The sequence below is a fragment of the Mobula birostris genome, chromosome 12, assembly GCF_030028105.1.
Source record: "Mobula birostris isolate sMobBir1 chromosome 12, sMobBir1.hap1, whole genome shotgun sequence".
Taxonomy (NCBI): Eukaryota; Metazoa; Chordata; class Chondrichthyes; order Myliobatiformes; family Myliobatidae; genus Mobula; species Mobula birostris.
Genome location: NC_092381.1, coordinates 2,243,123 through 2,257,342, shown reverse-complemented (window position 1 = coordinate 2,257,342; position 14,220 = coordinate 2,243,123).

Sequence of the window (14,220 nt, the reverse complement as noted above, 5' to 3'; positions counted from 1 at the left end):
TCAATGAGACAACATTTGCCTCCCTCCAATCCTCTGGTACCATTCCCGTGGATAACGAGGACATGAAGATCCCAACCAGAGGCTCAGCAATCTCTTCTCTGGCCTCGTGGAGCAACCTGGGGAATATTCCGTCAGGCCTCGGGGACTTATCTGTCCTAATGTATTTTAACAATTCCAACACCTCCTCTCCCTTAATATCAACATGCTCCAGAACATTAACCTCACTCATGTTGTCCTCACCATCATCAAGTTCCCTCTCATTGGTGAATACCGAAGAGAAGTATTCATTGAGGACCTTGCTCACTTTCACAGCCTCCAGGCACATCTTCCCACCTTTATCTCTAATCGGTCCTAACTTCACTCCTGTCATCCTTTTGTTCTTCACATAATTGAAGAACGCCTTGGGATTTTCCTTTACCCTACTCACCAAGGCCTTCTCATGCCCCCTTCTTGCACTCCTCAGCCCCTTCTTAAACTTCTTTCTTGCTACCCTATATTCCTCAATAGACCCATCTGATCCTTGCTTGCTAAACCTCAAGTATGCTGCCTTCTTCCACCTGACTGGATTCTCCACCTCACTTGTCGCCCATGGTTCCTTCACCGTACTATTCTTTATCTTCCTCACCGGGACAAATTTATCCCTAACATCCTGCAAGAGATCCCTAAACATCAACCACATGTCCATAGTACATTTCCCTGCAAAAACATCATCCCAATTCACACCCGCAAGTTCTAGCCTTATAGCCTCATAATTTGCTTTATCCCCAATTAAAAATTTTCCTGTCCTCTCTGATTCTATCCTTTTCCATGATAATGCTAAAGGCCAGGCAGCGGTGGTCACTGTCCCCCACTTGCTCACCCACTGAGAGATCTGTGACCTGACCCGGTTCATTACCTAATATTAGATCTAGTATGGCATTCCCCCAGTCGGCTTGTCAACATATTGTGACAGGAACCCATCCTGGACACACTTAAGAAACTCTGCCCCGTCTAAACCATTGGAATTAATCAGGTGCCAATCAATATTAGGGAAGTTAAAGTCACCCATGATAACAACCCTGTTATTTTTGCACCTTTCCAAAATCTGCCTTCCAATCTGCTCCTCGGTATCTCTGCTGCTACCAGGGGGCCTATAGAATACTCCCAATAGAGTAACTGCTCCCATCCTGTTCCTGACTTCTACCCATACTGACTCAAAAGAGGATCCTGCTACATTACCCACCCTTTCTGTAGCTGTAATAGTATCCCTGACCAGTAATGCCACCCCTCCTCCCCTTCCCCTGCTCGCTATCCCTTTTAAAGCACTGAAATCCAGGAATATTGAGAATCCATTCCTGACCTGGTACCAGCCAAGTCTCTGTAATGGCCACTACATCATAATTCCATGTATGTATCCAAGCTCTCAGTTCATCACCTTTGTTCCTGATGCTTCTTGCATTGAAGTACACGCACTTTAGTCCTTCTATCTTCCTACCTTTACACACTTTATTCTGCTTCTCTTTCCTCAAAGCCTCTTTATATGTTAGATCTGGCTTTACTCCATGCACTATACTTGCTGTTCTCGCATGACCTTTATCCTCCTCCCCCTCACTATCTGCTCTAATGCTCTGGTTCCCCTCCCCCTGCAAATCTAGTTTAAACCCCCCAGAGCAGCACTAGCAAACCTTCCCGCAAGGATGTTGGTCCCCCTCCAGTTCAGGTGCAACCCGTCCCGTCGGAACAGGTCCCACCTTCCCCGGAACAAGGCCCAATTGTCCAGAAACATGAAGCCCTCCCTCCTGCACCAACTCCTTAGCCGCGTATTTAGCTGCATTATCTTCCTATTTCTAGCCTCACTAGCACGTGGCACGGGTAGCAATCCTGAGATTGCAACCCTGGAGATCCTGTCCTTCAACTTTGCACCTAACTCCCTAAACTCTCTTTGCAGGACCTCCTCCTCCTTCCTATCCACGTCATTGGTCCCTACATGGACCACAACATCTGGCTGCTCACCCTCCCCTTTGAGAATACCAAGAACTTGATCTCAGATATCGCGGACCCTGGCACCAGGGAGGCAACAGACCATCCGGGATTCTCGATCTCTTCCACAGAACCTCTGATCGGTCCCCCTAACTATCGAATCCCCTATCACTACCGCTCTCCTCTTTTCCCTCCTTCCTTTCTTTTAGGGGTGACTATCTCCCTGTAACTCCTGTTTATTTCTGCCTCACGAAGCATAAAGGTGCATTAACTTAAAAAATTTACTGTACCTGGTGAAGTAAATGGCCGTTGTGTGTTTTGCATGCTGGCTGTTGGAGAACTGGGAGACCCAGAGTCTCCCGGGGGGCTACATCTGCGTGAAGTGCATCCGGCTGCAGCTCCTTGAAGACCACGTTAGGGATCTGGAGCAGCAGATGGATGACCTTTGGCTTGCTTAGGAGAGTGAGGAGTTAATTGATCAGAGTTACAGGGAAGTAGTCACCCCTACATTGCAGGAAGTGAGTATCTGGGTGACTGTCAGGAGGAGTGGAAATGGGAACAGGCAGTCAGCGCAGAGCATCCCTGTGGCCATTCCCCTCAATAATAAGTATCCATTTTGGATACTTCTGTGGGGGATGTCCTCCCAGTAGGATGCCATTGCGACCGGGTTACGAACACTGTGCATGGGTCCGTGGTGCAGCAGGGAAAGAGAGGGAAGAAGGGACAGGTGTAATAGGGGACTCAATAGTGAGGGGGATAGACAGGAGATTCTGTGGACATGAACGTAACACCCGGATGCTATGTTGCTGCCTAGGTGCCAGGGTCAGGGATGTCTCAGATCACATCCACAACATTTTGGAGAAGGAGGGAGAACAGCCAGATGTCTTGGTACATATTGGTACACATGACATAGGAAGGAAAAGCAATGAGGTACTGAGAAGAGAATTTAGAGATCTAGGTAGAATGCTGAGAAGCAGGACTCCCAGGGCAGTCATTTCTGGATTGCAGCCTGTGCAAAGTGCCACTGAGGGTAGAAACAGGATGATTTGGCAGATAAATGTGTGGCTGAGAAGCTGGTGCAGGGGGCAGGGATTCAGGTTCTTGGATCATTGGGATCTCTTCTGGGGGAGGTATGACCTGTTCAAGAGTGACAGGTTGCACCTGAACCCGAGGGGGACCAATATTCTCGTGGGCAGGTTTGTTAGAGCTATTAGGAGTGGTTTAAACTAATTTGGCAAGGGGTGTGGGAACTGGAGTAAATGCACTCAGGATAGGACAGATGGTAAATAACAAAGACAGTGTGCGGTTAGACTGCCAGGAAGGGCAGGCAGGTGATGGGACTTAGTTGCAGCCAACAGGGTGAGTATCAGTACATCAGGGATGCAAAATCAAAAAGGGTAGCAAATACAGTACTCAAAGTGTTGTATCTTAATGTGCAAAGTATAAGAAATAAGGTGGATGATCTTGTTGCACTATTACAGATTGTCAGGTATGATGTTGTGGCCATCACTGAATCGTGGCTGAAGGATGGTTGTAGTTGGGAGCTGAATGTCCAAGGTTACACGTTATATCAGAGGGATAGGAAGGTAGGCAGAGGGATGAGGCTCTGCTGGTAAAGAATGACATCAAATCAGTAGAAAAATGTGACTTAGGATCGGACGTTATTGAATCCTTGTGGGTTGAATCAAGAAACTGCAAGGGTAAAAGGATTTTGATGGTGATTATATACAGGCCTCCCAACAGTGTCTGGGAGATGGACCATTAGGAAATAGAAAAGGTGAGTCAAATAGGCAATGTTATGATAGTAATGGGAGATTTTAACATGCAGGTCGATTGGGAAAATCAGGTTGGTAATGGATCTCAAGACAGCAAGTTTGTTGAGCGCCAAAAAGATGGCTTTTTAGAGCAGTTTGTCATTGAGCCTACTAGGAGATCAGCTATACTGGATTGGGTGTTATGTAATGACCTGTTGGCCACTAGGGAGCTTAAGCTGAAAGAACCCTTAGGAACCAGTGATCACAATATGATTGTATTCAACTTGAAATTTGATAGGGACATAGTAAGGTCTGATGTAACAGTATTTCAGTGGAGTAAGAGAAATTACAGTGGTTGAGAGAGGAATTGGCCAAAGTAAATTGGAAGGAGCTACTGGCAGGGATGTCAACAGAGCAGCAATGGTGTGCGTTTCTGGGAAAAATGAGGAAGGTGCAGGACATATGTATTCCAAAAATGAAGAAATACTCAAACGGCAAAATAGTACAACTGTGGTTGACAAAGGAAATCAAAACTAATGTAAAAATGGAAGAGAGGGCATACAACAAAGCAAATATTAGTGGGAAGATAGAGGATTGGGAAGTTTTTAAAAACCTACAGAGAGCAACTAGAAGAATCAATAGAAGGGAAAAGATGAAAAATGAAAGCAAGCTGGCAAATGTTATCAAAATGGACAGTAAAACCTTTTTGTAGTATGTTAAAAATAAAAGAGATATGAGAGTGGATATGGGTCTGCTAGAAAATGAGACAGGAGAAAAAATGATGGGGGACAAGGAGATGGCAGATGAACTAAATGCGTATTTTGCATCAATCTTCACTGTGGAAGACACGAGCAGTATGCCTGATGTTGTAGTGTGTGAAGGAAGAGAAGTGGGTGCAGTTACTGTTACATGGGAGAAGGTGTTCAAAAAGCTGAAAGACCTAAAGGTATGTAAGTCACCCAGACGAGAGGAACTGCACCCTAGGGTTCTGAAAGAGGTAGTGTTGGAGATTGTGGTGGCATTAGAAATGATCTTTCAAAAAATCATTTTGCCAGAGTACTGGAAAATTGTAAATGTGATTTCACTCTTTAAGAAAGGAGGAAGGCAGCAGAAAGGAAGTTATAGACCAGTCAGCCTGACCTCAGTGGTTGGGAAGATGTTGGAGTCAATTATAAAGGATGAGGTGATGGAGTAGTTGGTGACACAGGACAAGGTCAGACAAAGTCAGCATGGTTTCTTTCAGGGAAAATCCTGCTGGCCAAACCTGTCAGAATTATTTGAGGAGATTGCAAGTAGGATAGATAAAGGGGATGCGGTGGATGTTGTATATTTGGACTTTCAGAAGTCCTTTGACAAGGTGCCACACATGAGGCTACTTACCAAGTTAGGAGCCGTGGTATTACAGGAAAGGTTGGAGTGTTGGCTGATTGGAAGAAGGCCGTGAGTGGGAATGAAAGGATCCTTGTCTGGTTGACTGCCAGTGACTAGTGGTGTTCTGCAGGGGTCAGTGTTGGGACCTTTACTTTTTATGCTGTATATAAATGATTTAGATGATGGAATATATGTCTGGCGGGGCAGGTAGTGCTGAGGAACAGGTAGCTGCAGAAGGACAGACAGATTAGGAGAATGGGCAAGAAAGTGGCAAATAAAATACAGTGTTGGAAAATGCATGGTCATACACTTTGGTAGTAGAAATAAATGTTTGAATTATTTTCTAAATGGGGAGAAAATCCAAAAATTTGAGATGCAAAGGGACTTGGGAATCCTTGTGCAGACCACCCTAAAGGTTAACTTGCAGGTTGAGTCAGTGGTGAGGAAGGCAAATGCCATGTTAGCATTCATTTCAAAAGGTCTAGAATACAAGAGCAAGGAGGTGATGCTGAGGTTTTATAAGGCACTGGTGAGGCCTCACCTTGAGTATTGTGAACAGTTTTAGGCTCCTCATCTTAGAAGGGATGTGCTGGCATTGGAGAGGGTCCAGAGAAGGTTCACAAGGATGATTCCAGGAATGAAAGGGTGATCATACGAGGAACATTTGATGGCTCTGGGTCTGTACTCACTGGAATTTAGAAGGATGAGGAGGGATCTCATTGAAACCTTTCGAATGTTGAAAGTCCTAGACAGAATAGATGTGGAAAGGATGCTTCCTATGGTTGGAGAGTCTAGGACAAGAGGGCACAGCCTCATGATAGAGGGGCGTCCATTCAAAACAGAAATGCGGAGAAGTTTCTTTAGCAGAGGGCGATGAACTTGTGGAATTTGTTGCCATGTGCAGCTGTGGAGGCCAGGTAGTTGAGTGTATTAAAGGCAAAGATTGAACAGTTCCTGGTTGGATGTGGCATCAAAGGTTATGGGGAGAAGGCTGGGTAATTGGGTTGAGGAGGAGAAAAAAAGGATCAGCCATGATTGAACGGTGGAGCAGACTTGATGGAACAAGTAGCCTAATTCTGCTTCTGTCTTATGGTCTTCATGAGGCACTCCGCTGCAGTGTACAGCAGTCAGAAACGGGCCACTAAACATGGTCCGAGCCTGAACGTTTGCAGAGTCACTAAAATGTACTTGAGGGAGAGAAAGGCCACTGACAGACCAGCCTCCCGGCACAGGTAGATCAGATCCTGGACAAGGTGGATATTGTCCTGGATCGACCGCCTCGGGACCATGTAGGACTGGTCAGGGTGGACCACTTCTGCCAGCACGGAGCCCAGACGATTGGCCATCGCCCGGGCAAAGACCTTGTACTGTCATGGTCCAGATCGGGGTCTCTTTAAATTTACTTTGTTTATGTTACGATCTGGACCTTTGACCCCTGTTTCCCTTTGGTTCCCTGTTTTCTCATATCCCTCAGCCTTGGTGATTAGAGGCAATTTACTCTTGGCTGAACCGGTAGTTTATAGTCTCCAGCTTTCAGCTGTTCGGCGCGGGAGCACTTGCAAAGTCACCAAGGTACGGCATGCCAATGTCATCTGGCCGGAGCAAGCCTAGTCTCCGCCTGAAGCCAGTGCCGGTAATTCACCTTTCCTCACCAGCGCAACCCTGTCAAGTTACTTCGCCGAAGCGAGCCTGCAAAGTTTCCTCACCAACGTGGGTCTGTCAGGTAACCTGCCAGAGGGAATCAAGAACTGTTGTCTACTGTTCCAAGTTCCGAGTCAAGTCCCGGCCCTGGCGGCACCCACGTACTGAGTCAAGTCCCGGCCCTGGCAGTCTGTGATTCCTGTCCTACCCCACTGCCTGAATCACTTCTCTGCCTGTCTCGCCTCTAGCCCTCGTCTGCAGCCCTCGCCTGCACTTCGGTCTAGTTCTATCGCCGGAGCGAGATAGGTACTGTCTGGTGTTCTTTCGTGTTGGTCTTATCTTGTCCTCGCCTCCGTGGGGTAAGTCAGGCTGTCTTGCCGTTGCCCCGTGGGGGGGTCATATCTTGTCGTGTCTTGTCCTCGCCTCCATGGGGTAAGTCAGGCAGTCTTGCCATTGCCCTGCGGGGGACCATGAGTCCCGGCCCTATGTCCTGTACCCAAGGAGGGGTCCCGGCTCTGTGTTCTGTGTATGTGTCCATGGTTCCATGTACCTGCTCTCCCGAGACCGAGGCTCTGTTTTCCATGTTCCTCCTCTCCCTAGCCCATGTCATGTCCCTGCCTGGTTCTGGAGTCCAAGCCCGAGGCAAGACCCAAGTACCCGGTCCTTGCCCAGTCTCAGGCTCGGAGTCCATACCCTAGCCTCTTCATGTCTCCTCTAGTTCTGGGAGCCGATTCCGAGCCCTAGCCCAGACCCTTGTCCCAGCCTAGTCGTAGTCCTGAGTCTTTGTCCAGTTCGCTATTCCTGCTTCTGCTTTGTTCTCCTGGTATCAAACAATAAACTCAATTTAATTAACCTCACAAGATGTGTCTTGCATTTGGGTCCACCCTTGCTCCCAATGCCCCACCATTGTGACATTTGAGGAGGGATACTGGGTGTCAATCCACAGGCAACAGAGATCCCCCTTCTCTGGCAGTGGGGCCACGACTGCTATCTGTCAAGAAAGGGGCACCTGACACGTCGCCATGCGCTCCTCCAGTACCCCTGCATAATCAGCCCCTAGGAGAAATTCAACGGTCAACCCATCCAGTCCTGGGGACTTGTCTCTCAGTAGCTGGTTGAGGGCACTGGCCAGCTCCACCAAAGATAGCGGGGCATCTAAACACTCAGCACCCCCAGGGCTGACCCTCGGCAAGTCCTCCTACAGAGTCAATAGACAATAGACAACAGGTGCAGGAGTAGGCCATTCGGCCCTTCGAGCCAGCACCGCCATTCACTGTGATCATGGCTGATCATCTACAATCAGTACCAGCCTCCTCCCCATATCCCTTGACTCCGTTATCATTAAGAGCTCTATCTAACTCTTTCTTGAAAGCAAGCAGAGAATTGGCCTCCACTGCCTTCTGAGGCAGAGCATTTCACAGATCCTCCGTTCATCCTCCTGCACGGGTCCGGTGAGAAGAGAGCTTCATAAAAGGGATGCATTTCCGCAACAATTCTGGCGGATCGTGACGCTGGAACCATGCTCTACCAGTGACTCCATGAGCTGCCTGCGGACACCCCTCCCCTTCGACAGAGAGTAGAAGAAGGGCGAGGTGTGATCCAGGTCCTGCAGCACCTGGACCCACAACCTCACGTAAGCGCCTCGGGACCTCTCAAACTGCAGGTGCCTCAGTGCCTCCTTCTACCTCCGGTGCTCATCCCAGAGGGGCTGGTCTCCACTGGTCAGCCCTAGCCGGGACTTCAAGTCGACCAACTCCTCCACGAGCCGATCGACCCTGGACATCCGCTCAGTCGATCCGCGAGCATAGTCCTGGCAGAACAGTCGGATGTGAGCCTTGCCCACATCCCACGAGCCTCAGATGCCCCTGCTCTCCCGCCAGGACTCCCAGAACAGCCGGAACGAATCCCGGAACCGGTCGTCCTCCAGCAGCCGGTCGTTGAAATACCAGTACACGAACCCCACCCCAAAGCGCATTCAGCTCCGTTCACATCCGGTGGTGGTCCGAGCAGGCAACCGCCCTCATGGAGGCGGCCGACACCCGGGAGACGTGCGGCCTGGAGATGTAGGGTTGGTCGTTCGGCGAGCCCCCACCCCCTCTGTATCTCCTTGAGGAAGCACAGAGGTCAGTGGGAGGCTTCGCCAGATACCGACCAAGTCCGAGGACACGACCGACCCCCGGAACTTCCTCACCGATGCTCGACCACTCTGTGGACCAGTGTGATCCCTCTCCTCGAGGGCGCAATTGAAATCACCCCCCAGGATAAAGCACTTGGTACGATCTACGGCCCCCAGCAACGCTGACACCTCTCGGCGCACCTGCATCAGGCCGGGCTCATAGGCGTACATATCGACAAAGTCCATGGGCACGCTGTCCTGACGCATGGCAAGGTGAAGGAGATGGCCTGGAACAAGTTCCTGAACCTGTAAAGTCTTTGGCTGGAAAAAAGGGACCAACAAGATGGCCACCCTGCTGGAAATGGAGCTGAGGTGATTCATGTGGACCATCCCTCGCCACTCCAGGAGCTAGGTGGATTCGTGCCCTGGAACGGTGCGAGTTCCCTGCAGGAAGCTCACTGCATAGCTCCTGTCCCGGAGGACAGAGAGATGATGAGATCTGTGGAGAGCACCCACCACCACCACCACCACCACCACCGTTGATGTTAAGGGTTGCAGCTTATTGAGACCCCTCACCATAGCGCCTGGGAGAAGGAGCAGAGCTCTCCTTCGAGCCCTCGCTTGTCTTTAGCCTACAGCCCTTCTCCAGGGACTCCAAGAGTCTCCTCAGCTCCCTTCCCCTTTTTTGGAGAATAGTGCGGATAAACTGTACGACCCCTCCCAGACCTGACCGGCGATCGTGTGCCCCTCAAAATAACCCTGAAGCTGCCCCTCGGCATTCCCACCCCACTGAAGCTGCATAAGCAGACGGTGCTGGAATGAGAACAGGTGCTCATAACTCTGCGGAGGTGCCCTGTACGGTATCGGGGTTATTTTTGATCACACCTCGCCGATGGAGTACAGGTAGGGGAAGAGGGTCTTGTCACGGAGAGGGGAGTGCACGTCAGAGAGTATTACCACCTGCATGGGGCCCATCACCAACTCCACCTTTAACCCCGACTCAGGGCCAAAAACACACTCCTCGGTGACTTCAAATAGAAAATAATTTTCCCGTACAAAGCCGCTGATGCAACAATGCCCTCACAGCCTCCAACAGTCTCTGCCACGGCTGTGTCCAGTTCTGGTCACCTCACTATAAGAAGGATGTGGAAGCATTGGAAAGGGTACAGAGGAGATTTACCAGGATGCTGCCTGGTTTAGAAAGTATGCATTATGATCAGAGATTGAGGGAGCTAGGGCGTTACTCTTTGGAGAGAAGGAGGATGAGAGGAGACATGATAGAGGTGTACAAGATAATAGGAGGAATAGATAGAGTGGATAGCCAGCGCCTCTTCCCCAGGGCACCACTGCTCAATACAAGAGGACATGGCTTTAAGGTACAGGCCAAAGGGCCTGTACTGTGCTGTACTATTCTATGTTCTATGTTTTATGGCGAGAATGCTACCGACTGAAGTAGGCACGGTGCACTGCAGATCATTCTTTCAAGTCAGTAATTTGAACGGGTGGTCCTCTTCATCAGCTGCAACTCCCGGCCCAGCAGCGTCCACATCTGACTTTGGTGGAGCCATCTTAGAGTTGCACTCTGCCAGGTCTCAGTTGGAATTCAAGAGTTCAAACGCCGCCGCTAGGAAATGACACAGTTTACAGCCAGCGGAACAATAGCAAACGGTCAAAAGGAAACAGTTCAAGGACGAGACGGGACGGACGGGAGGGGAGAAGGAATGGAAAGGGAGGGAAGTCCAAGCGGTGTTAAAAACCTCAGTCCCATCTGCAAACAGATGAAACTTTTCCCCAGACGGTCTGCTGCTCCAAAGTCCAAAGTCCTTTTCACCCAGTCGCCCAAGGACAGGCGCTCCGAACGGGAGGGGTTTTACACTGTAACAAACGGAATAAATCCGTTCCCACTCCCGACAAAGTCAGACTCAAACTTCGGCAGTCTGCCAGCTGCACCTGGGCTCAGCATCGACAGATACGGACCAAAAGCCTTCACCGAACCAAATCGTTCATGGCAAGGAAATCGTTTCAGTCCGTGGCTGAGGTAATATTCCACACTCTCAAAGTCCTCTGGCGGCCTGCAGAACCCTTCTTTGGCAATTTACAGCAAACCATAGAAACCATAGAAACTTTCAACTTTAGGAGAGAGAGCTCTGACATTGTGTCCCTCCCTCAGTACCACCCCTCCCACAGTGTGACCCTCCCTCAGTACCACTCCTCCCACAGTGTGACCCTCCCTCAGTACCACCCCTCCAACAGTGTGATCCTCCCTCAGTACCACCCCTCCCACAGTGTGACCATCCCTCAGTACCACCCCTCACACTGTGTGACCATCCCTCAGTACCACCCCTCACACCGTGTGACCCTCCCTCAGTACCACCTCTCACACAGAGTGACCCTCCCTCAGTACCACCCCTCCCACAGTGTGACCGACCCTCAGTACCGCTCCTCCCACAGTGTGACCCTCCATTAGTAACACCCCTCCCACAGTGTGACCCTCTCAGTACCACTCCTCCCAGTGTGATCCTCCCTTAGTACCACCCCTCCCACAGTGTGACCCTCCCTCAGTACCATCCCTCCCACAGTGTGACTCTCCCTCAGTACCACCCTTCCCACAATGTGACCCCCCCCTCAGTACCACCCCTCCCACAGTGTGACTCTCCCTCAGTACCACCCCCCCCACAGTGTGACCCTCCCTCAGTACCACCCCTCCCACAGTGTGACCCTCCCTCAGTACCACCCCTCCCACAGTGTGACCCTCCCTCAGTACCACCGCTCCCACAGTGTGACTCTCCCTCAGTACCACCCCCCCCACAGTGTGACTCTCCCTCAGTACCACCCCTCACACAGTGTGACTCTCCCTCAGTACCATCCCTCCCACTGTGTGACCATCCCTCAGTACCACCCCTCACACTGTGTGACCCTCCCTCAGTACCACCCCTCCCACAGTGTGACCCTCCCTCAGTACCACCCCTCCCACAGTGTGACTCTCCCTCAGTACCACCCCTCCCACAGTGTGACCCTCCCTCAGTACCACCCCTCCCACAGTGTGACCCTCCCTCAGTACCACCGCTCCCACAGTGTGACTCTCCCTCAGTACCACCCCCCCCCACAGTGTGACTCTCCCTCAGTACCACCCCTCACACAGTGTGACTCTCCCTCAGTACCATCCCTCCCACTGTGTGACCATCCCTCAGTACCACCCCTCACACTGTGTGACCCTCCCTCAGTACCACCCCTCCCACAGTGTGACCCTCCCTCAGTACCACCCCTCCCACAGTGTGACTCTCCCTCAGTACCACCCCCCCCACAGTGTGACTCTCCCTCAGTACCACCCCTCCCACAGTGTGACCCTCCCTCAGTACCACCCCCCCACAGTGTGACCCTCCCTCAGTACCATCCCTCCCACAGTGTGACTCTCCCTCAGTACCACCCCCCCCACAGTGTGACCCTCCCTCAGTACCACCCCTCCCACAGTGTGACCCTCTCTCAGTACCACCCCCCCACAGTGTGACTCTCTCAGTACTGCACTTCCTACAGTGTGATCCCACCCTCAAAACCAACTCCCTCACCATGTGACCCCCCCTCCCCCAGTCCCACAGTGAAATGCTCCCTCAGTACTGCCCCTTTACGCTGGGCACTGTCAGTGAGATCCCTCACTGTGGAACACAATGTCCCGAAGCCCCTGAGCCACTTGCTTGGTAAACTGGCCGGAGAGCTGGCCCGGGTACCAGAGCGAGACTGTGTTGACAGAGTGCGGTCTGAGGATCAGTGTTGTGGTTACAAGTTGTCTGTATATAATCTCCACACTCAGCGACCTGCCTTAGACAGAGGTCAGGTCTCGATCGGGAGGATAATGTTCCACAAACCATGGCCCGGCCACGGATTACCTTTCATTCTCAGTCTTACTCCAGATTAATGGATTCTGCTTGGGGACACAGAGCTGTGGACAAAGTCTCTCACGGGAGAACCGCCAGGGAGGCTGGCGCTGCAGGGATTGTTGGCACAGTGTAGCTGAGGCGGGTATGGGTTGTCATGAGGGTGCAGGAGGAACGAAGTGACCCTGGAGGAGGGGGGGACGCTCCTCTGAGGGAGACAGGAGAAGACAATACAGAAAGAGGCCCTTCAGGCCAGCAAGTCTGCAACTGACAGTCTAGTAGCCATTCCCCACTAATCCCTGTTACTTCACCCAATGAGGGACAAACTCATTAGATATAATGGTGGTGGCCAGATCAGTGGTACAGGGTGATGGTGATAGGCTGAAGGGCCAGGGGAGGCCAGGAGCACTGTGAGGAGATGGGCTGAAGGGCAAGGGGAGCCCTGTGATAATGGGCAAGGGTCAAGGGCCAAGTAGATAGGGAGCCCAGAGGCACAGGGTGAAGGTAAAGGGCGAAGGGCCATGGAAGGTGGAGCACTGGGCAAGAGTGATGGGCCGAATAGCTCGGGATGTCATGGTTCGGTCTGTGAAGTCCACATTCCGGTTCACAGTCTGGTCCATTGACCCTTGTTCCAGGTTTTCCTGTTTACCCCATTTCTGTTGAGCACTCTAATTGAGCCACATGATTCTAGTTTGGGCAGACTCATAAATACTTCCAGAGACAAGGGCTTGGTTGCTGGATTGTTCCTGTCTTAACATCCTGCCTAAATCCCTTCCCTTCCTTTTGTCGCTTTGCCTGTGACCCTCGCTTGCCCCTTGTCAGTCTTGCCTTGGAGCAACCCACTGGTGGAAGGCTAGTGCAGTCTTCGAGATATGGATTTGGCTGTTCCGTAGCCCGCTGAGGTTACTGGCTGCCTCGAGTCTTGGAGCCACCCTGGACCAAGCTCCCTTCCTGTCCCTTGCCTCCGTTGGGTAAGTCAGGCTGTTTGCCGTTACCCTGCGGTTGGTTCTGTCCTTCCCTGTTCCTTGCCTCCACTGGGTAAGCCAGGACATTTGCCATTACCCTGTGGTTGGTTCTATCCCTCCCTGTCCCTTGCCTCTGTCGGGTTAGAGTCCCGTGTCCTATCCAGGGATCCAAGAGTTGCTCGGAGTACCCTTGCCCTGTCATGTCCTCGTCTGGTCTTCAAGACCCCAGCCTGTCTCCAAGCTCAAGCCTCAAGACCAAGACCCCAGCCTGCAGCCCCAAGTCTCTCGACCCCAGCTATATCCTGTCCTGTAGCCATGTCATGTCCTTGCCTGGTTCTGGGGCCCGAGCCCGAGGCAAGACCCAGGTCTGGGTCCTTGTCCAGTCTCTGGCTGGGAGCCCAAGCCCAGGCTCCTAGTGCATAGTTCCTTGTCTGGGTTCCCTGTCTTGTCCATCTCCTTGCCCAAGTCTGCACTCTTGTTCCTACTCCTTGTCTGCATCCTGTCACGTCCCTACTCTAGTCAAGTCCTGTTCCTTGTACTTC